The sequence below is a fragment of the Lygodium microphyllum genome, chromosome 8, assembly GCF_053477565.2.
Source record: "Lygodium microphyllum isolate KBCC chromosome 8, Lygodium_microphyllum_v1.1.10, whole genome shotgun sequence".
NCBI lineage: Eukaryota > Viridiplantae > Streptophyta > Polypodiopsida > Schizaeales > Lygodiaceae > Lygodium > Lygodium microphyllum.
Window position 1 is genome coordinate 91,395,898 of NC_141142.1, and position 23,232 is coordinate 91,419,129.

A 23,232-nucleotide genomic window follows, 5' to 3' on the forward strand; every position below is an offset into this window, starting at 1 on the left:
TCACATGGCAGGACCTCAAAATCAGGGAATGAAGGAAAACTGCAAGGAAATAGCCCCAAGGGTGGGTGAAACATAACCAGGTGGGTGGGAAGGGATCCCAGTAGGGTAAAAGCAAGGCAAGGCATACATGCATGAGCAGGGTAAGGCATATGCAGGGGGGTATGCAACATAGACGCGCAGGGACGCGTCCCCACAATTAAGACCTTAACGGATAGGGTTAATCGAACAACAGGGACCTAGGACCACGCCACAGACCATCCACTAACGTCCCCACACTTAAAACATGACCAGCACGAAGAAACCAAAGTTGTAGGGTTAGAAAAACTTGGCCCGTTTCGTCAAGAATCAAGGTTGAGTATCGATGGCACGTCCAGTGTGGTTGTCGGCGCTGGAGGGACCAAGGCATCTTCTCGGCACACGTTCGTCATGGCAGGGACCACGCTGCAGCACCCAGGGATATTGCACTCAACTCACAGTCACTCAATTGGAATGAAAGATCAGTCACTCGCCCCATGACTGATATCACTCGAAGAAGAATGATTGAAACCCATATCTCATACCCGGTTGAGGAATCATCAAAGGGGAATTGATGCAGAAGGAGTATGCCAGGGTGCACAGTTGATGGTGCATTAGTGCGTCCAACCCGTCTAGCATAAGTGCAAGGAGGAAGGCAAGGGAGCCTTACAGTGCAGTGTACAGAACAGGGTGATGTGTCTTGTGTTGACGGTAAAGACCCATCCCGTGGGTGCATAGGGAAACGGGAACATACCTGACTCCAAGTGTCGTAATGTAATATTTCCATGTACCGTACCGTAAATATTACTTCCCACACGCCATGCAAACCCTGTGCAAAGGGTATCCCTCGCATTGAAATTTATTGGCAGTATAATATGTGACCCGCGCGCGTGAAATAGGGTCCTCCGCTTTGGTAAATCAAGACCGGGAGATCAAAACGGCAAGCCGCACGAAAACACCCTCTTGGGAGGGACAATTTTAATTGAATTAGTGCAAATTTTTTTACTATTATCCCTTCCCCCAGCCGGTGCATGGCTGGAGGAGAGGGAGTGTGGAGGGGGGGGATGGCCAAGTGAAGATTGCATGGGGAAGCTCTCCACGTGGGTGGAGACCCTCTTCCCCACCCCCAAGGCCTATAAAAACACTCCCCATCAAGGGGGTGTGCTAAGGAGAGAAGGCCTGTGAGAGAGGGAAGGCCTGTGAGAGAGGGAGCAAGGGAGAAGCTGTCGGGCCGTGGAGGAGAGGGACGTGAGGTCCGTGCTGGTCGCCGCCGTGTAGGAGATCGCCCAGTCCACCGCCAGCGCTGGTCCGCCAGCCAACGCCATCGCTGCCGCTCGTCCGCCCAGCCACCAGTCATCTGCGCCAGCCCGCCGCCACGCTGTTCAAACCCCCCACGTGCTTCTCTGAAGCAGAAGCTTCTTAGAAGCTTCTTTGGAAGCTTCTAAGAGGGGCCTCCTTAAAGGCCCTTCCCACCATTTTTCCAAAGGCCTTCCCAAAGACCCTTTCCCGCCACTTTTCCAAGAAGATCCATTAATACCCCTTCCCGGATTTTGGAAGAGGGGACCGTGAAGCCATAAAGACCCCGCATGACCCATCGAAAAGGTCCGCAAGAAGATTTTAAGCCGCTAGCCGTCCGAGGTTAAATTCCGCGCCGATTCGAGTTTTCTTGAAGACTCCTAAGCTTTCGTCGCAAGCACCATCCCGAAGAGGAATTCTCCCGCATACAAGGATAAAGGCAGAGGTCGGAAGGCCGTATTCCGAGAGCCGTCACTCCGTGGACCACAAAGGCAAATCGGAAGTCGAATTTACGACTACGATGGCCCCAAAACGATCACAAGGTGCGACCGCGGGAGGCTCATCTCCGAACGTGCAAGTGGACATCTCCCCGACTCCACAAGTCCAGGTTCTTCCGAGTTAATTCCGCATAAGGAAATGATTAGGCGCGCTTAGCCCATAAAAAGTAATTGCATTTTTACGCTTAATATGCATACGGAAATTGGAAAGAAATACATCTCTTGAACATTAGGTAAGATTGAAATTGTCATGAATTTGACCGATTAGAAGGTTAGATGCATGTAGTTTTGGTACCGTTTCAAGGTAGTGAGTCTAAACCTAGGCAAAGAAATGGAATTTATAAGTGCATTATCTTCGTCCTAGACATGCTAGAAATAAGCGTATACTGCACATTAGGTAATATACTTCTCATAATGATTTCATAGGAAAAAGGTTAGCATCATAAGGTATCATTCGGAAAGAATTAATAGAGTACTAAAGTGTACGTATGGACTTGCAAGTAGCTTGTAAGATGGAATAAATTAACACTAGTTTTGCATGAGTTAATCGACTACTTCGTAGCTAGGAGAATGATGTGTATTGTGTAGTCGTCATGCGAAAAATGACATCGTTAAGAGCTGCATTTAGGAGTCAAAGCATAGTATTCAAAAGTATGGACTACAAGTAGTAGGCATGATTAATTGGTAAATCCTAGTAGGACCTAGGGAAGTTAGCGTACAGATTAGCAAACATTTTACCTTACCAAGGAAAGATAAAGTTATCATGTACTATGTGTTGCGTGAAAACAATAAACCGCATGCTTACGCGTATTGGTGGAATTGTATCTATTGTTCTGCGTTAGATTTAGTTTACTACTTTAGAAAGATCATCCTTGTCGCAAGACAAGCATAATTGAATTGACTAAATAATCTAAACCACAAGGATTCGTGGGACATGATTGAGTCAATATGACAGGAATCCTAAGTGTTGACTAGGGTTTAGTACAATAATAATTCGACCTAGCTTTAGACGGAAACCGTGAATCTAAAGATCCTACACACGTTCACAAATTGTCGAAACAATTAGATGTTCATACATGAAATGATCTAAGGTTTTATCCTAAGGATCATGACGAAACTCCGACGGAGTTGCATATTTCTGGAACCATGGGCCAACCTAATTAGGAATGATTTGGAGGATGTCTAATCATCCTGTTACTCACTTTTGGAATAATTTGCCAAGGAAAAGGAAAGTTAAGTACTTGCCTTGAAGCAAATGACCAGACTATAAACCAAAGCGACATGGCCGCTGGAACCTACCACAACTAAACACTAAAGTATGGGTAGGGTATGACCCTAACCCAAGAATGATCAGAATCTTGCCAAGTTGCAATTGATTCCGGAACGAATGCGGATTGCATTCGGAGGAAAGGAAGTCACTCCTTGACAGTTTGCTAGCCACAAAGACCATTGGAATTTGTTTGTGTTTGTAACCATTAGAAAAGCACTGTTTGCATTGTTTGCTCAATGAACTAAAGGAGGAAAACATATCTAAATACTTCAGGTTGAAGCCTGAAGGGAGAGGCAGCTTCAGTTACCCCCGACTGCCTGCCTAACCCTAACCAAGGGGGTTGTGAACCGCGCCGGGAACGTGGACCGAACCCGCTGTGAGAGGTCTCTCCGTTGAGTTCTACTTGGAGTAGGAGGACGCTTGGATGCCAGGGGGGGCTCTGGCTGTAAATCCCTTGCCTTCCCGGCCCTGCACAAGAGACTAACGTGACTCGGGATTGGATCTCGAGGCCCGCATACTAGTCTACGGGCGGAAACTTGGATTAGTAATCACTGAAGGATTATTGGATAGCCTTCGGGCGGATTATGAATGCGCCTACAGGCGGGAAACTCCTTGTATTTCAAAGATAAAAGGATAAAATGATAATAAAGAAGTTGTTTGACATTGTTTTCTTTATGTCCTGTGATAAGATTACGTGAAGGAACCAGTGCTTAACAGGGTTAATCAAGGAAGCTGTTTGTATATGTCAAACTAATGTGGTAGGTAATTACATAACTAAAACAAACCGAGGAAAGTGCGGAGGATGGACCATGGGTCCGTCCTACGGATGGGTGGTCCTGGTTAGCCGGGAACTTTTCTCAAGATCTTCGATGGACAGAGGATGATCGTCATCACCAAAACAAGCAAGGAGAACAATGACTTAGAAGTACCGATTACCGATTCAGGCTGTTTTAGGGGAACGGAATGGGACTATGCCTTTTGGCAGAGAGGTCGAGCCTTGCATCCCTCTCGTTTCCCATTCTCATTGAACCAAGTGCAGCATGAATCCGCTTCAGACCAGGCGTTCTGCGTAAAGTAGTTCGATCAAGTCTGACACTAGTCGCTGTTAGTAAATGACCAACAATTCCAGCCGATCCTAAGTGGGAACGGCCAGGACGCTTCCGTTACGTGGCAGACGCGGAAAGTCCTAGATGACAAAACCCGCAACATTCCATGGGAGTGCCGGGTGGAGTTTTCTAGACAACCTTTCCGATGGACTGCTAAGACGTGTCCTAGAGGGTTCCAGTGGACACGTTACAGTTGGTATCAAAGCCGACTTATAATGGAATTGTTTTCATAAGATTTCATTAGAAGTGAAGTAAAGAAATTGTTCCTATCCAAACATTTTCTCATCTTCAATACTGTCTTGCAGAATTACGAGGCGTGGAACAAGTTTTTGGTGTTCCGGATCATGTTCATGACTGCGATGCATTCTCCGCATTATAGGCAGAGAATTGAAATGATGAACATCTTGGAACAGATTTATAACCCATCACCTCTATATATAGAGCGAAGATGGACTGGGTCTTCAGGAATCTACTACATAGCTGCCCACCGGTTCGCTTATCTACAGACCAACTTGAAGAGGATCAAGTGGTTGGAAGATTTGAAAGTCGTGAAGCTGTTCATTTTTGTGGAAGCTCACGTGAATTCGACTTTGCATATTCAAGGTCGGAGGGTTGAATTAAACTCATATGTTTATGAGGAAGTAACCCGTGTAATTCCAGCTGATAGGATCAAGGTATTGGGACGCCATGGGAAGTATGGTTTCCAGCGGAAAGGATATCCCGAACTTCCGATGAATTATCGATTCCTAAAGCTACATGACCCAAAACCCTACTATTACACAGTTCCTGTAGACAAATCCAATACTATGTTGTTCTCCCCAAACTAGATGTAATGACTGGAGATGTTGTATGGGGCTACGCCATATAAATATAAATAAGGACTTCTTTTATCACTATCCGATTGTGCATCAAAGTTGTTGCAAAAAGTTAAGTTGCTTCATGAGTTACGAAATAGTTGAACTAAAGATAAGTTAATGTCAATTATCATATAATAATATTAAGAAAACTTTTACTCAGGCGCAACCCCAGGTACAAATTCCAAATTCACCCCCTACGGCAAGTACGACTGTGATCCAGGAGAAGAAGTTCCTCCTCAAACAGATTAAGCCACCCGAGTTTGACGGGAGAGGCAGATTCGTCCAGTCAGACGCTGAGATTTGGATTGAATCTATGGAGGACTACTTCGAAGCCGCTGGCATTGCACCTACCAATCAGGCCATGCTCGCCAAATTAAAACTCACCGGTGAAGCCAGACTATGGTGGAAGCAATGGTGCAGGGATCAAGGGATTTCAGAGGGGTCCGTTACCTGGGAGAAGTTAAAGCAAGCCGTGCAAGGGAGATATTTGCCACCCGCATATCGTACACAGAAAATGAATGAGTTCTATGAGCTAAAACAGTTAGGACTCACGCTTGACGCATATTACTCTAAGTTTGTCTCACTCTTAAAATATGCGCCACAAATGGACACGACACAGCAGGTGTCCAAATTTTGCGCAGGCTTAAATCCACCTGTAAATACTCGTCTCGAATCTATGAGACCATCAGATCTTCAAGATGCACTCATTAGAGCAGCACCCATAATTCAGGAAGTGCAAGCTAAACCAAGGAGTATTAAGAACTGGACTTATAGCAACCCAAGCAGAGGAGCATTCAGACCTCAGGTTAAGAGAGTTCAAGGCCACAATCAGGGACAAAGGAAGAAAGCAAAGACAAATAACGTCAACAACTTTGTTCCTACTCACAGTAATGGCCGAAACCTCCGATGTTTCCATTGCAACGAACTTGGTCACCTCAGAAAGGAATGTCCCAAGCTTAGCGAGGGACACCGTCAAGGTACTGGCCGCGGGCAGGGAGCCGCCACCCATGGTAGAGGAAGAGCTGCCTGCATTACCACTAGGCAAAGATGTAATGCGGAAGAAGAGGAAGACCCGACTATGGAAGCGGAATTCGAAAGAGCAACAGTCCATGCCGCTTTACACAAGAAGGGCCCGAATCGCCAGTTCTCGGTAATTCAAACGCCGTCGGACTATCAAGGTAAAGGGTTCAAAACCTTGATTGATTGTGGCAGTACACATTCCTTTATCTCACCAGCGTGTGCTAAGAGATTAGGAATAGCCACAGTAGAAGCACCTACCCTGCTTGTGGAATTGGCAAACGGTCGTGAGGTAACTTGTGCTAGGCAAACTGCTAAGGAGGAGTTCTATCTGGGAGGAAAGAAAACCTCAGTCAAATTCAGAGTCATGAACTTAGGCATCCATGAGTGTCTACTCGGGATGGATTGGCTTAAGCCCAATGACGCCCACATCCACTGTGGAAAGGGTCAAGTTTCCTTTCGAAACTCTAACAGAGAGTTTGTTACGACTCAAGGTGAGGCAGGAGTACCGAGAATCCAGCTAGCCAAGGTATCGCGGATCATAAAAGGGGTTAGGAAAGGATTACCTGTTTACTTGATCAAACTCAACAAGTTAGATCAAAAGCAAGAGGCTCATGAGGGACCCTCTTGGCTAAAGGAATATGCTGACGTATTCCCTGAGGAGTTAACTGAACTTCCACCTCCAAGAGAAGTTGATCATGAGATAAGGCTAATACCCGGAGCTGCGCCAATTGCAAAGAGACCTTATAGAATGTCCATTCCGGAGGCTATTGAGTTGAAGGAGCAACTCAAGCAACTGCTAGACCAAGGCTACATCAGGCCTAGCAATTCACCATGGGGAGCTCCAGTCCTATTCCAGAAAAAGAAAGATGGTACACTTCGACTATGTATTGATTACTGTGGGTTGAATCAATCAACAGTCAAGAACAAGTACCCTATTCCTAGAATAGATGAGCTTCTTGATCGCCTTCAAGGTGCAAAGATCTTCTCCAAAATTGATCTCAGGTCAGGCTACTATCAAATCAGGATCAAGGATGAGGATATTCCAAAAACGGCCTTCAATACGAGATATGGGCACTTTGAATTCTTGGTTATGTCATTCGGCCTTACAAATGCACCTGCCACTTTCAATAGGTTAATGCAGGATATTTTTAGGCCATATCTTGATGATTTCGTACTTGTCTTCTTCGACGACATTTTAGTCTATTCAAAACAGGAAGAAGATCATGAACCCCAACTACGGATTGTGTTGGAGACAATGAGGTCTCATAAGCTGTATGCGAAAATGAAGAAGTGTGCATTCTTCAAACGACAGATTGAATATCTAGGATTCATCGTATCATCAGAAGGAATATCAGTAGATCCGGCCAAAGTCAGAGATGTGCTTGAATGGCCAATACCAGTATCTGTCAAAGAGATACGTAGTTTTCTTGGCTTGACAGGATGGTATAGGATCTTTATCAAAAACTATGCTTTGATTGCAGCACCTCTTACCGACTTACTAAAGAAGCTGACTTCTATTACATGGTCAACTCCCGAGCAAAATAGCTTCGACCAATTGAAGCAATGGTTGGTATCAGCACCTATTCTGAGACTTCCTGATCTCAATAAGGAGTTCGAGGTAGTAACTGATGCTAGCATTCTTGCATTGGGGTGTGTTCTTATGCAGGAAGGTCATCCAGTAGCGTATTCTTCAAGGAAATTGAAGAGTCACGAAAAGAATTATGCCACTCATGACCTGGAGTTGTTAGCTGTCATCCATGCTCTAAAGCTTTGGAGACACTACTTGTTGGGAAACAAGTTCACTCTAGTAACCGATCACAAGAGTCTCAAATGGATTTTTACCCAGAACGAGCTCAACATGAGGCAACGTCGATGGGATGAAGTATTGGAGGAATATGATTTTAAGATCAAGTACCGACTTGGAAAGAAGAATGTAGTTGTTGATGCACTCAATCGCAAGGCATTCCTTAATTCACTAATCTTGCAAAATCTATCAATAGCTAGATCTCTAGCTACAGAGGTGTCCATGCCAAACGATCTAATACTTGAGCTAGCTAGAGAGGAAGGATGCCATGATCTAGCCTATCAAAGGATGCTAAGGGAAGTCTTTACCAAGGATCAGAATTTGAAGTTACAGGCCAAGTGTCATGAATTTTCTGTTGACAATGGACTTATTTACTATAGAACAAGGGTATGTATACGAGCAAGCCAGCTATTTAAGATATTGTGCGAAGCTTATGATTTCACTCTATCGGGACATCAATTCTGCGAAGGATAGACAGAAGGCATACACGAAATTGAAGTGTCAAGATAGAATATTTGAGGAAGGAGACATGGTCTTCATTCATGTATGCCCAAAGAAGAGTTCTTTATCTCTAGGTAAATGCAAGAAGCTAAGTCCAAGGTATTGTGGTCCATATAAAATCCTCAAATGCCTAGGACCTAGTGCTTATAAATTACAACTTCCGGATAACCTAAAAGTTCACAATGTATTCCATATTAGTCTCTTGAAAAAGTATGTACCCAACCCAAATCATGTACTTGATGATCAACAAATTGTAATGCCTAGTCAAGGAATCCTTGAACTAAGGCCGGAAAAGATTTTAGATGTCAGGGAGAGACAGTTGAGATCTAGAACCTTGAGAGAATGCCTCGTCCAGTGGAAAGATTATCCCGAAGAGGATGCTACCTGGATGGATGAAAGCTCTCTCAATCTTCAATATCCCCAATTTATCTCGAGATGAGGACATCTCGATTCTTCTAAGGGGGAGAGAATGTAATATTTCCATGTACCGTACCGTAAATATTACTTCCCACACGCCGTGCAAACCCTGTGCAAAGGGTATCCCTCGCATTGAAATTTATTGGCAGTATAATATGTGACCCGAGCGCGTGAAATAGGGTCCTCCGCTTTGGTAAATCAAGACCGGGAGATCAAAACCGCAAGCCGCACGAAAACACCCTCTTGGGAGGGACAATTTTAATTGAATTAGTGCAAATTTTTTTACTATTATCCCTTCCCCCAGCCGATGCATGGCTGGAGGAGAGGGAGTGTGGAGGGGGGGGATGGCCAAGTGAAGATTGCATGGGGAAGCTCTCCACGTGGGTGGAGACCCTCTTCCCCACCCCCAAGGCCTATAAAAACACTCCCCATCAAGGGGGTATGCTAAGGAGAGAAGGCCTGTGAGAGAGGGAAGGCCTGTGAGAGAGGGAACAAGGGAGAAGCTGTCGGGCCGTGGAGGAGAGGGACGTGAGGTCCGTGCTGGTCGCCGCCGTGTAGGAGATCGCCCAGTCCGCCACCAGCGCTGGTCCGCCAGCCAACGCCATCGTTGCCGCCCGTCCGCCCAGCCACCAGTCATCTGCGCCAGCCCGCCGCCACGCTGTTCAAACCCCCCACGTGCTTCTCTGAAGCAGAAGCTTCTTAGAAGCTTCTTTGGAAGCTTCTAAGAGGGGCCTCCTTAAAGGCCCTTCCCACCATTTTTCCAAAGGCCTTCCCAAAGACCCTTTCCCGCCACTTTTCCAAGAAGATCCATTAATACCCCTTCCCGGATTTTGGAAGAGGGGACCGTGAAGCCATAAAGACCCCGCATGACCCATCGAAAAGGTCCGCAAGAAGATTTTAAGCCGCTAGCCGTCCAAGGTTAAATTCCGCGCCGATTCGAGTTTTCTTGAAGACTCCTAAGCTTTCGTCGCAAGCACCATCCCGAAGAGGAATTCTCCCGCATACAAGGATAAAGGCAGAGGTCGGAAGGCCGTATTCCGAGAGCCGTCACTCCGTGGACCACAAAGGCAAATCGGAAGTCGAATTTACGACTACGATGGCCCCAAAACGATCACAAGGTGCGACCGCGGGAGGCTCATCTCCGAACGTGCAAGTGGACATCTCCCCGACTCCACAAGTCCAGGTTCTTCCGAGTTAATTCCGCATAAGGAAATGATTAGGCGCGCTTAGCCCATAAAAAGTAATTGCATTTTTACGCTTAATATGCATACGGAAATTGGAAAGAAATACATCTCTTGAACATTAGGTAAGATTGAAATTGTCATGAATTTAACCGATTAGAAGGTTAGATGCATGTAGTTTTGGTACCGTTTCAAGGTAGTGAGTCTAAACCTAGGCAAAGAAATGGAATTTATAAGTGCATTATCTTCGTCCTAGACATGCTAGAAATAAGCGTATACTGCACATTAGGTAACATACTTCTCATAATGATTTCATAGGAAAAAGGTTAGCATCATAAGGTATCATTCGGAAAGAATTAATAGAGTACTAAAGTGTACGTATGGACTTGCAAGTAGCTTGTAAGATGGAATAAATTAACACTAGTTTTGCATGAGTTAATCGACTACTTCGTAGCTAGGAGAATGATGTGTATTGTGTAGTCGTCATGCGAAAAATGACATCGTTAAGAGCTGCATTTAGGAGTCAAAGCATAGTATTCAAAAGTATGGACTACAAGTAGTAGGCATGATTAATTGGTAAATCCTAGTAGGACCTAGGGAAGTTAGTGTACAGATTAGCAAACATTTTACCTTACCAAGGAAAGATAAAGTTATCATGGACTATGTGTTGCGTGAAAACAATAAACCGCATGCTTACGCGTATTAGTGGAATTGTATCTATTGTTCTCCGTTAGATTTAGTTTACTACTTTAGAAAGATCATCCTTGTCGCAAGACAAGCATAATTGAATTGACTAAATAATCTAAACCACAAGGATTCGTGGGACATGATTGAGTCAATATGACAGGAATCCTAAGTGTTGACTAGGGTTTAGTACAATAATAATTCGACCTAGCTTTAGACGGAAACCGTGAATCTAAAGATCCTACACACGTTCACAAATTGTCGAAACAATTAGATGTTCATACATGAAATGATCTAAGGTTTTATCCTAAGGATCATGACGAAACTCCGACGGAGTTGCATATTTCTGGAACCATGGGCCAACCTAATTAGGAATGATTTGGAGGATGTCTAATCATCCTGTTACTCACTTTTGGAATAATTTGCCAAGGAAAAGGAAAGTTAAGTACTTGCCTTGAAGCAAATGACCAGACTATAAACCAAAGCGACATGGCCGCTGGAACCTACCACAACTAAACACTAAAGTATGGGTAGGGTATGACCCTAACCCAAGAATGATCGGAATCTTGCCAAGTTGCAATTGATTCCGGAACGAATGCGGATTGCATTCGGAGGAAAGGAAGTCACTCCTTGACAGTTTGCCAGCCACAAAGACCATTGGAATTTGTTTGTGTTTGTAACCATTAGAAAAGCACTGTTTGCATTGTTTGCTCAATGAACTAAAGGAGGAAAACATATCTAAATACTTCAGGTTGAAGCCTGAAGGGAGAGGCAGCTTCAGTTACCCCCGACTGCCTGCCTAACCCTAACCAAGGGGGTTGTGAACCGCGCCGGGAACGTGGACCGAACCCGCCGTGAGAGGTCTCTCCGTTGAGTTCTACTTGGAGCAGGAGGACGCTTGGGTGCCAGGGGGGGCTCTGGCTGTAAATCCCTCGCCTTCCCGGCCCTGCACAAGAGACTAACGTGACTCGGGATTGGATCTCGAGGCCCGCATACTAGTCTACGGGCGGAAACTTGGATTAGTAATCACTGAAGGATTATTGGATAGCCTTCGGGCGGATTATGAATGCGCCTACAGGCGGGAAACTCCTTGTATTTCAAAGATAAAAGGATAAAATGATAATAAAGAAGTTGTTTGACATTGTTTTCTTTATGTCCTGTGATAAGATTACGTGAAGGAACCAGTGCTTAACAGGGTTAATCAAGGAAGCTGTTTGTATATGTCAAACTAATGTGGTAGGTAATTACATAACTAAAACAAACCGAGGAAAGTGCGGAGGATGGACCATGGGTCCGTCCTACGGATGGGTGGTCCCGGTTAGCCGGGAACTTTTCTCAAGATCTTCGATGGACAGAGGATGATCGTCATCACCAAAACAAGCAAGGAGACCAATGACTTGGAAGTACCGATTACCCGATTCAAGCTGTTTTAGGGGAACGGAATGGGACTATGCCTTTTGGCAGAGAGGTCGAGCCTTGCATCCCTCTCGTTTCCCATTCTCCTTGAACCAAGTGCAGCATGAATCCGCTTCAGACCAGGCGTTCTGCGTAAAGTAGTTCGATCAGGTCCAACGCTAGTCGCTGTTAGTAAATGACCAACAATTCCAGCCGATCCTAAGTGGGAACTGCCAGGACGCTTCCGTTACATGGCAGACGCGGAAAGTCCTAGATGACAAAACCCGCAACATTCCATGGGAGTGCCGGGTGGAGTTTTCTAGACAACCTTTCCGATGGACTGCTAAGACGTGTCCTAGAGGGTTCCAGTGGACACGTTACACGTAACGTCCCTCAATCTCACCTCTCGGTAATTGATTGAAGAAACTCCAGTCACACTCATCCCACCCTCTGTCTCACTCTCTGTGGATAGATACAGGAGGGCAGCCTTTTCCTGAAACCCATTGATGTAATCCTGACAGTCGCTTGTGCAAAGGGCGTATGCCTTGTGCGCAGTTGATGGTGCAACAGTGCATCCCGCCTTGTGCCGGCATATGGTGCGAGAATGAAGGCCAGGGTGCCTTATAGTACAGTGCGCAGAACAAATCGTGCTTTGTGCTTTGAGAGGCCCATCCCGTGCGTGCAACACTTCATTCACACTTCTCACCTCGCATTTGATTGGAAGGGAAAAGACTGGTCACTCGCCCCACCCTCTGTCTCACTCTCTGTTGATAATTACAGAGGGCAACCCATACTCACTTCCCCATCCGGTTAGGATGAAAGCTTACATCACTCAAGGGGTTGTCGATGAAGATCGCGTCATCAGTTGTTGAAGAGGGCGTACCCAGGGAGGTAGTCATCAGATCGAACATTGTGTTGGATAGGAATATGTCGTCTGCTAGAGGACAGTTAGTCACTTTGCAGAGAGACCCATGACATAGCGTACCAAGGGAGGCAGCTTCGGAATTGGATCCTAGGGATATCAATTAATGAATCCACTTTCTGGACTGCTGGGTGTTACCACCTTTTCCACAGCCAGCTTCTCGCCCAAGGGTGTTTACCACCTTTTCCTGGAACGAGGCTTGCTATGACAGGGAATTGCTTCCTTTTCTCTCATAACAGATTTGTTTTGTTTTTTTTTTCTTCTTCTTTTTTTTTTTCCTATTCCCGAGGGTGTTTCCACCTTTTCTCGAAGAATAGGTCGGCATGACAGGGACCTAAGTCCTTTTCTCCCATAACCGATATGTTTTTTTTTTGCTTTTCAATATTGAGCAAGGGAATGGTAGAGAGACCATTTGTCAGAACCCACCTCGCCACTGTCGCTGGTGGAAAATAGAGGATAAGAAATCAAGGCTAGAAGGGGGGTTTGAGGAGATAGAGGGTTGCGTCCACTTCATCAGGAGTGATTGAAGAACGGCTAACAGAAGTAACATCATAAGAAGTTGATGCCAGGAGGCATATTCCACGGTGGATTCCGTGAGGTTTTACGGTGGATTCCGTAAACTTAGATGACCGGGGCTCATACACAAAGAGGATTCTTTGTGCGAGAAGTTGATGGGGACGCCTGTCCTTTTCGGGCGTTTCATTAATTTAGTGTGTACATGGGTGATTCCATAGCGGGTGATTCTGCAAAATGCATATTAAATTAATAAACGTTTATGAGTTTAGAGTGCGCACTCGTAATAAATTAAGGTTAGGATTTATTTCTAACCAGTTGATTTATTTATGTAGCTGAAGACTGCTAGGTATTCACTTTTGTCGGTTTAATTGTGTTATTTTACTAACGATTGTGAATGCTTCAGTTGATGTGTAGAGATATCAGCAGTGGTGGAGGAAAGCATTGGAGTCTAGCGGGTTTTCGACTTTGGACTATATTTTGATAGACGCCACGCCTATATTTTGTTATGTCTATAGAGACATCGATTATTATTATTATTTTGTATGCGCTTATGCGCCTGGATATGTTATTTCTATTTAGACATTGAGATTGGGCGTGCCAGACTCTATGGGCACCGTCCATTAGCTTTATTTTCCTATTTTTGGTAGAAAGCAAACTCAAAAGCTAAAAGCTTGTCATATTTTTGTAATTGGGCTATTATTGAGCATGAAGATTGGAAATATACATTAAATACATGCTTTGTGAAGCACTCACACAAGGCATGGGGGAGATTGAACCCAATTTGTCTCTTGTCTCATGCCGTGCTTGCTTTTACATGGGTTTTTGTGCTAAAAAGTAGAGTACTTTGTTCTTGGGGACCTTCCGGGATTCACCACGTGAGCTATCTGCGTCCGATCTGCGCACCAGTGGTATCAGAGCGGAGCAGAGATCAAGAGCTTCCAATCGCTACCAATCTCGGGCGAAGGCGGAGCTCTAGGAACAAACAGCCTCTACAGTCAATCTCGTCGCGAACCGTCGATACAGGCAGACTTCTGGCGATCAAGAACCCCTGTTTCCACTGTCAGATCGTGAAGGACCAATCTCTGCAGGTGGAGGACCACTCCCTCATCTCCATGAACAAGTTGTGGATAAAACAGTAAGAAGCCATAACTTTTACTTCAAAAAGCTTAGTCTTGAAGTTTAAAGGCTTAAGAAATTGGAGAAGACCCACAAAACTTGTCAACGAGGTATCTGAGGACGTCCGAAAAATCCGTGACGTCATCAAACACCTCCTCTCGTCCTCCACGGATCACGCCGTTTTCAGTCGCTTCTTTCTCCTTAATAAGCTTAAGCTATTAAGCTTATTAAGCTTAAGCTTAATTCATTAAGCTTAAGTCACTCCATACTTTGCAAGTTATACAAGGCAGAGAAGTCGATATACTCCGGGTCTCGCACTCCAGAAGTCAAGTTCAGTAAGTCACTTGGAATCAAGTTCTGCAAGTCGGCTTAAGTCCAGCAAGTCAACAACTCTGCAAGTCTGCTAAGTCTGCAACTTTGCAAGTCAGACTAAATCAGAACTGACTAGTACTTAAAACTCATAGAAGACTTGTTCGTATGCAAAAACTCTGAACTGGAAAGTTGTTCCCAGCAAGCTGTTCTACCTATCTACAAGTTCGTTGAAGTACTTTCAGCAAACGGAGACAGAAATATTGCAGAATTTCTGAAAATTGAAGAAGAAAATACCCAAAAATACATAGCCTTGTAACCCCAAATTTGAGCTACGCTCATCCCGCTAACTGATTTTGAGTGAGAAAGGTTTGTTGAGTTTTACAGGATGACTACCCCACATATGGATGATCCTATGGCTGAAGACGACCTACTCGAGCCTACCATGGAACAAAAGCTGGATCTTATCGTGCTGCAATTGGAAGAAGAGCGAAGAGCTAGGCAAGCCTTGCAAGCGCAATTGACAAAGCTACAAGGAGCGTCCACTGACAAAGAAGAACCTCAAGCTGAAGATTTGATTCGCCGTACGATCGACGCCACTCTTGAAGCACAAACCATTCGCAAGGAATCTAAGATAAGTAAACGAAGTTTCAAGTTTCGCACTTTCAATGGCATAAGAGAAGGAAAGACTGTTTTATCATTCATTAGCCAGTTTGATGACTATTTCCATGAGGAAACTTATCCTGAGAAAGATAAAATCAAGTGTGTTACTAATCATCTGATAGACAGAGCATCACTTTGGTGGACTGTAGTCCGCAAGAGTATAGAATGTCCTACTACATGGGAAGATTTCAAGAAGAAGTTCATGCAAAATTTCCTACCACCGCAATTTCATGAGAAGGCTATCAAGCAATGGGATTTACTTCAACAGCGCGATCGTGAGCCTATTCCACAGTATACAGAGCGTTTTTGGAATGCACTCCTACAGCTACGCATGCTTGAAGACGTACCAGAGACGACACATAAGCGGAAGTACATGTCTGGACTTCTTGGACATTACTACGCTGAGGTGAATATGTTCAAGCCTGCTACCCTTGAAGATGCCATCTCCTTAGCTCACGACACTGAAGATAAGTTACGCGGAAGATATCGACGACCACAGCAATTCCAAGCAAACGGTAATTATGGATCTAAACAATTCAATTCCAATTTCAGAAGATTTAATCTAGGTCATTTTTCATCACCATCTTTCCGCAAGAATTGGCCTAAACCACCTGCATTACCAACCACTGTCAATCCAAATCCTAAGCCTATTCCACAAGCAAATCCAAATATACCCAGACTCCCAGCCATTGCAAATAATGTGACCAAAGCCAAGCTCATCGTATGCTACAAGTGTCACCAGCCAGGGCATCTCGCAGCAAATTGACATTCAAAGAAGCCATCGGCTCATATCCACTACCTTGGAGCTATGGACGAAGACGAGCATGAGGATATGCCAGATTTCACTGAAGAAGAGGATGATCCTATTACTACTTCTGACACTCTACCAGGTATGCCTACTTCACATTCATTGTTGACTATGAAATGTATGGTGCATGGAAAAGAAAGAATTATATTGCATGATGACGGTAGTACCCATGACTTTATTTCAGCAAAATTGGTAAAGGAATTGAAACTGCATACCGTACCTACGCACTATCGCATAAAAGCTGCATTTTTAGGCACTAGGTACAATGGCACACAAGAAGTTCAAGGTTTAGAAATTCAAATTGGTCCATATATTGAAAGAAGAAATTTCTTAGTTGTCCCATTACAGTCAAGCGACATTATTCTAGGAATGCCATGGAGACACCAGCATAATCCCAATATAGATTATTCCACGCACACAATGAATATAAATTTTCAAGGAAAATCTATTACATTATTTGGTATGCATGCATCTCATATGTTTCCATTGCTTTCGCATACTCAAGCAAAACGTGCACTACGCAAGAATACTAAATCATATCTCATTTGGGTGAATGAATTGCACGCAAAGGAAACTCATATGCACCCTAAGCATAAGGAATTCCTTGCATATTTTAAGAACTGTTTTGTAGAAGACCTATCACCAGGTTTACCTCCATCACGTCCAGAAGACCATAAGATTGACCTAATACCTGGCACACAACCACCTTGCAAAGCCCCATATAGGCACAATCAAATAGAGTAAAAAGAAATCCAGAGTCAAGTAGAAGAATTACTAAATAGAGGCTTAATTCGACCTAGCAGTTCTCCATTCGGTGCACCTGTGCTCTTAGTCAAGAAAAAGAATAATACTTATCGAATGTGTATTGACTACCGAGCATTAAACAAGATCACTGTAAAGAATAGGTATCCTATACCTAGAGTCGATGACCTTATGGACAAACTGCAAGGATCTTCTATATTTAGTAAAATTGACCTTAAGTCTGGATATCATCAGGTGAGGCTAGATAGATCCGACATATTTAAGACTGCATTCAGGACACAGTTTGGCCATTACGAATTCTTAGTCATGCCATTCGGATTAACTAATGCACCTGCCACTTTCAGTAGAATGATGAACCGTATTTTTCTAAAATATCAATATTGTGTGATTGTTTTCTTTGATGATATTTGAGTGTTCAGTCAAAGTGAAAAAGAGCATTATGAGCATTTATCATTAGTTTTTCAATTACTGAAAGAAAATCAATTGTTTGCAAATCCTGACAAGAGTGAATTCTTTAAGACAGAAATAGAATATCTAGGTCATATTGTATCAAAAGAAGGAATAAAAGTTGATCCTAAGAAAATTGACGCAATATTGCATTGGCCTGTTCCTAAAAATGTACATGAATTACGCTCATTCCTTGGTCTTGCTAGTTTCTATAGGAAGTTTGTACGTGATTTCTCATTACTTGCTTTACCACTGACCAAACTTCTTAAGAAAGGCATTGTTTACCAATGGACTGAAAATCAGCAGAAATCCTTTGACTTACTCAAACCTGCATTGACCAATGCCCCTGTTCTACAATTACCTGACTTTAACAGACCATTCTTTTTAGTTGTGACCGATGCTAGCAGATCAGGAATAGGAGCCGTGCTAATGCAAGACAACCATCCAATAGCATATTCTAGTTCTAAGCTGAAACCCTCTGAGCTTAAATATTCCACTTATGACAAGGCACTCTTAGCAGTTGTCCAAGCATTAAAACAATGGAAGCATTATTTAATGGGTTCAGAATTTATGATAAAGACCGACCAGCAAAACATTAGACATCTACTTAGCCAACCCCAAATTTCTGACCGTCATATCAAATGGGCTTCATTCATTCAAAGTTTCCATCCTATCATTCAATACCAACTTGGAAAAGAAAATGTAGTTGCTGATGCATTGAGTAGAAGACCTGCAATTCATAATATTTCTATCATATCTTTTGATTCTTTGATTGCTATGAAAGACACATATCACCAGGATATTACTTTTCATTCTGATTGGCAAAAATTAGTTCAAAATAATTTCATTCCTGTTGATTCATTGTCATATAATGATGGATTCATGTTCTTTGAAAAGAGACTGTGTGTTACTATTCCATTCCGATCTTTTGTTTTGAATGAAATTCATTGTCCTCCATATCAAGGTCATAGAGGTATCATTTCTACATTACGCATGTTAACTGAAGATTTTTATTGGCCGCATATGGATGCAGATGTATCTAATTTTGTTTCTGAATGTTTGATTTGTCAAAGAATAAAGAGACATCATGGTAAACAGTATGGACTATTAATGCCTTTATCTATTCCATCTAAACCTTGGGAACATATATCTATGGATTTCATTACTGGTTTACTAAATACTAAATCTAACCATGACATGATTTGGACAATTGTAGATAGATTTAGTAAGCAAGCATATTTCATTGCATGTAAGAAAACTTTAACAGCATCACAAGCAGCACAGTTATTCTTGAAAACTGTTTTTACTAACCATGGATTGCCGAAAGTGATTATTTCAGATAGAGATTCTCGATTTTGTAATAATTTTTGGATTACACTGTTTGCAAATTTAGGCACAAAGATTGATTTCTCATCTGCATTTCATCCAGAAACAAATGGACAAACAGAAGCCACAAATAGCACTATTTTAGATCTTTTACGTGCATACACTATCTCTAAACCTCAGACATGGGACACTCATTTACATTTATTACAGTTTGCATATAACAATACACCGCACACATCTACAAAGAAAGCACCTTTTGAAGTCATTTATGGATATAGATTATCTACACCTGTTGCATCTTTGTCTAATAGAATACAAAGTGCCGATGATATTGCTGTTATGCATAACACTATTTTTGATGAAGTAAAGGATATGATTGCTAAAGCCCAACAATCATATACCAAACAAGCCAACAAGAAAAGACAAGCCATGAATTTCAAAGTTGATGATTATGTTTGGCTTAGAATAGAAAAGCGTAGACTGCAAAGTGTAGATAGACATCTAGTTGTCAAATTAGCTCCTAGATTCTATGGACCATTTAGAATCATTCATAAGATTAATGACAATGCTTTCAAGTTAGAACTGCCATCTCATTGGAAAATTCATAATACATTTCATATTAGTTTATTGAGACCATTTAGAGGCCAATTACCTATCCACCCTGTCTATGAAAACCCACCTTTACTAGAAGAAGAGATTGAAATACTTGAACCAGAAGCCATCATAGACACTGACTACATGACCACTAGAACTGGCCGAAGGTATTCTAGATATCTAGTGAAATTTAAGAACCATCCTGTAGAGGAAGCACAATGGATGCACGCTAGAGACTTAAATGCTTTCCCCACTCTGTTAGCTCCACATTGAGCTAATAGCAATTGAGGTCAATTGCTATCCCACCTCGGGGGTATGATGCTAGGAGGCATATTCCACGGTGGATTCCGTGAGGTTTTACGGTGGATTCCGTAAACTTAGATGACCGGGGCTCATACACAAAGAGGATTCTTTGTGCGAGAAGTTGATGGGGACGCCTGTCCTTTTCGGGCGTTTCATTAATTTAGTGTGTACATGGGTGATTCCATAGCGGGTGATTCCGCAAAATGCATATTAAATTAATAAACGTTTATGAGTTTAGAGTGCGCACTCGTAATAAATTAAGGTTAGGATTTATTTCTAACCAGTTGATTTATTTATGTAGCTGAAGACTGCTAGGTATTCACTTTTGTCGGTTTAATTGTGTTATTTTACTAACGATTGTGAATGCTTCAGTTGATGTGTAGAGATAGTAGCAGTGGTGGAGGAAAGCATTGGATTCTAGCGGGTTTTCGACTTTGGACTATATTTTGATAGGCGCCACGCCTATATTTTGTTATGTCTATAGAGACATCGATTATTATTATTATTTTGTATGCGCTTATGCGCCTGGATATGTTATTTCTATTTGGACATTGAGATTGGGCGTGCCAGACTCTATGGGCACCGTCCATTAGCTTTATTTTCCTATTTTTGGTAGAAAGCAAACTCAAAAGCTAAAAGCTGTCATATTTTTGTAATTGGGCTATTATTGAGCATGAAGATTGGAAATATACATTAAATACATGCTTTGTGAAGCGCTCACACAAGGCATGGGGGAGATTGAACCCAATTTGTCTCTTGTCTCATGTCGTGCTTGCTTTTACATGGGTTTTTGTGCTAAAAAGTAGAGTACTTTGTTCTTGGGGACCTTCCGGGATTCACCACGTGAGCTATCTGCGTCCGATCTGCGCACCAGAAGTACAGTGCCGCGCCAACGAAGGAAAAGATCAAGTGTCCGTAATTGTCAAGATCCCCAAGGAGGGAAGTACTTCTTCAGGCGATATCCATTGATCAGAAAGGGATCATCAAAGGCATCAACGGTCTGCACTTGGACAGAGCCATTAGGGTTGACTGCAAGTACCTTATAGGGGCCCATCCACCGCTGTTGGAGCTTGCCAGGAAACTTGCCAAATCGTGAATCATAGGCTAGGACCAAATCACCTTCTTTGAACTCTTTGTGCTTGATGAAGCTGTCATGGTAAGCCTTGCGTCGAGCTTGCGTGGCTTCCATGCACTGTAGAGCCATCCTGCGAATTTCATCCAAACATTCCAGGTGCAGAAGACGGCGTTGCAGTGAATTGTCATTCCCCAAACGCTCTTTGATTGCCACTCTCAAAGAGGGTAGTTCCAGTTCAACATGAAAAACAGCTTCTGTTCCATACACCAACTGGAAAGGTGTCTGTCCCGTTGCCGCTTTATGGGAGGTTCTGTATGCCCAGAGAGCCTCTGTAAGTCAATCGTCCCAATCACGATGATGTGCAGCAATTGTTCTTGTCAGAATCGAGCAGAGGATGCGATTGGTGACTTCGACTTGGCCGTTGGCTCTGGGGTAATAAGGAGTGGACTTGCGATGGCGGATCTTATACAACTCTGTCAACTCTTCCATGACTTTGTTAAGGAAATGAGTGCCTCTGTCACTTACCAGTTCTAAGGGACTGCCAAAACGGGTGATGATATTTTCGTACATGAACAGGGCCACGCTGTTACCATCGTCCCGCTTTAGGGCTTTAGCTTCACACCACTTTGTAACATAATCCGTACATACGAGGATGTATCGGTTCTGTTTCCTTCTGGTAGGAGGATCAATTGGACCTACGAAGTCAATGCCCCACTTCTCAAACGGCTTTAAGGGAAGGATAGGTTGCAGTGGCATGGCACTTGTCTTGGTGGGTTTCCCCATTCTTTGACAAGCATCACATCTTTTACAGTAATCATAGGAATCTTTGTGAATTGCAGACCACCAATAACCTGCTAGCAGAGCCTTCCTGGCCGTAGCTTCTCCTGCAAAGTGACCTCAACATGGCTCGTCGTGGCAAGCCTTCAGAACAATCCCAATCTCTTCTCCTGCAACACATCTTCGGAGCACTTCATCTTTGCCTTTCTTGTATAGTGCACCACCTAGCAGGGTGTAGGGGGCTGATTCTAGCATAAGCTTCTTCCTTTCTCGACTAGAAATGCCAAGAGGATACTGTTGGGTTGCTAGCAGATTGGCAATGTCTGCATACCAGGGAGTTACAGTTTCTACCAAGAATAGGGAAGCATCAGGGAGGTCTGGATCATCTTGCTCCTCGTCTGCAGTTTGTGGGATACGCGACAGATGATCAGGCAGAACATGGGAACGACCGGGCTTAGTAATCACCTCAAAGTCGAACTCCTGGAATAAAAGGAGCCATCTCATCAATCGTCCTTTCACATCCGCTTTGTTCATTAGGAAGGATAGGGCCTCATGATCCACATAAAATTTAAAGTGGGTAGATAGGAGGTAATGACGAAACTTCTCCAGGGCAAACACCATTGCCAAGCACTCCAGCTCGGTCACTGTATAGTTCCATTCCCTATCAGTGACTTTTCGGCTTGCGTAATAGATCGGTTGGTCCAGCTTTGAGGAGCCCTTCTGGCAGAGGACAGCACCTAAGCCTTCAATTGATGCATCAGTGTGTACATGGAACTCTTTCGTCCAATCAGGAGGTTGCAGAATGGGTGCTTCTATCAAACACTACTTCAGAGTGTGGAAGACTTTGTCACATTCTTCCGTCCAAGTAAACTCTGCATCTTTCCTCAGGAGCTTGTGCAAGGAGGTTGCCTTTGTTGCAAAATGGGCTATGAACCTTCTGTAGTAACCCACATGGCCTAGGAATCCCCTCAACTGTTTGAGGTTGGTGGGTGCTGCAATCTTTTCAATCTTTTCAATCTTTGCAGGGTCTGTTGATATCCCTTGTGTAGAGACAATGTGGCCCAACAGAACTCCAGAAGAGACTCCAAAGATGCATTTGTCGGGGTTGAGGGAAATCCCATACTCCCGGCATCGGTCAAAGCATTGTTCCAGGTGTTCCCAGTGTTCACGGATCAAACTATAGACACAGAAGTCATCCAAATATACCTCAATAAAGTCATGCAGATGATTTTGAAATGCGGCCATCATGACTCGTTGGAAAGTAGCAGGGGCATTGTAGAGCCCAAATGGCATCACTCGGTAAGTGTAGGTCCCCCATTCTGTGGTGAAGGTCGTTTTGGATTGGTCTTCTTCTGCGATTTGAACTTGGTTGTATCCACTGAATCCATCCAGAAGAGAATAAAGTTCATGTCCTGCCACTGTGTCCAACAGTTGGTCTGTGAAAGGGATAGGAAAATGATCCTTCTTCGTCTTGGAATTAAGCTTTCGGAAATCCACACATATTCGCAATTTTCCATTCTTCTTGGGTACAACCACGATGGGTGAAACCCATTCACTATTTGCCACTGGAT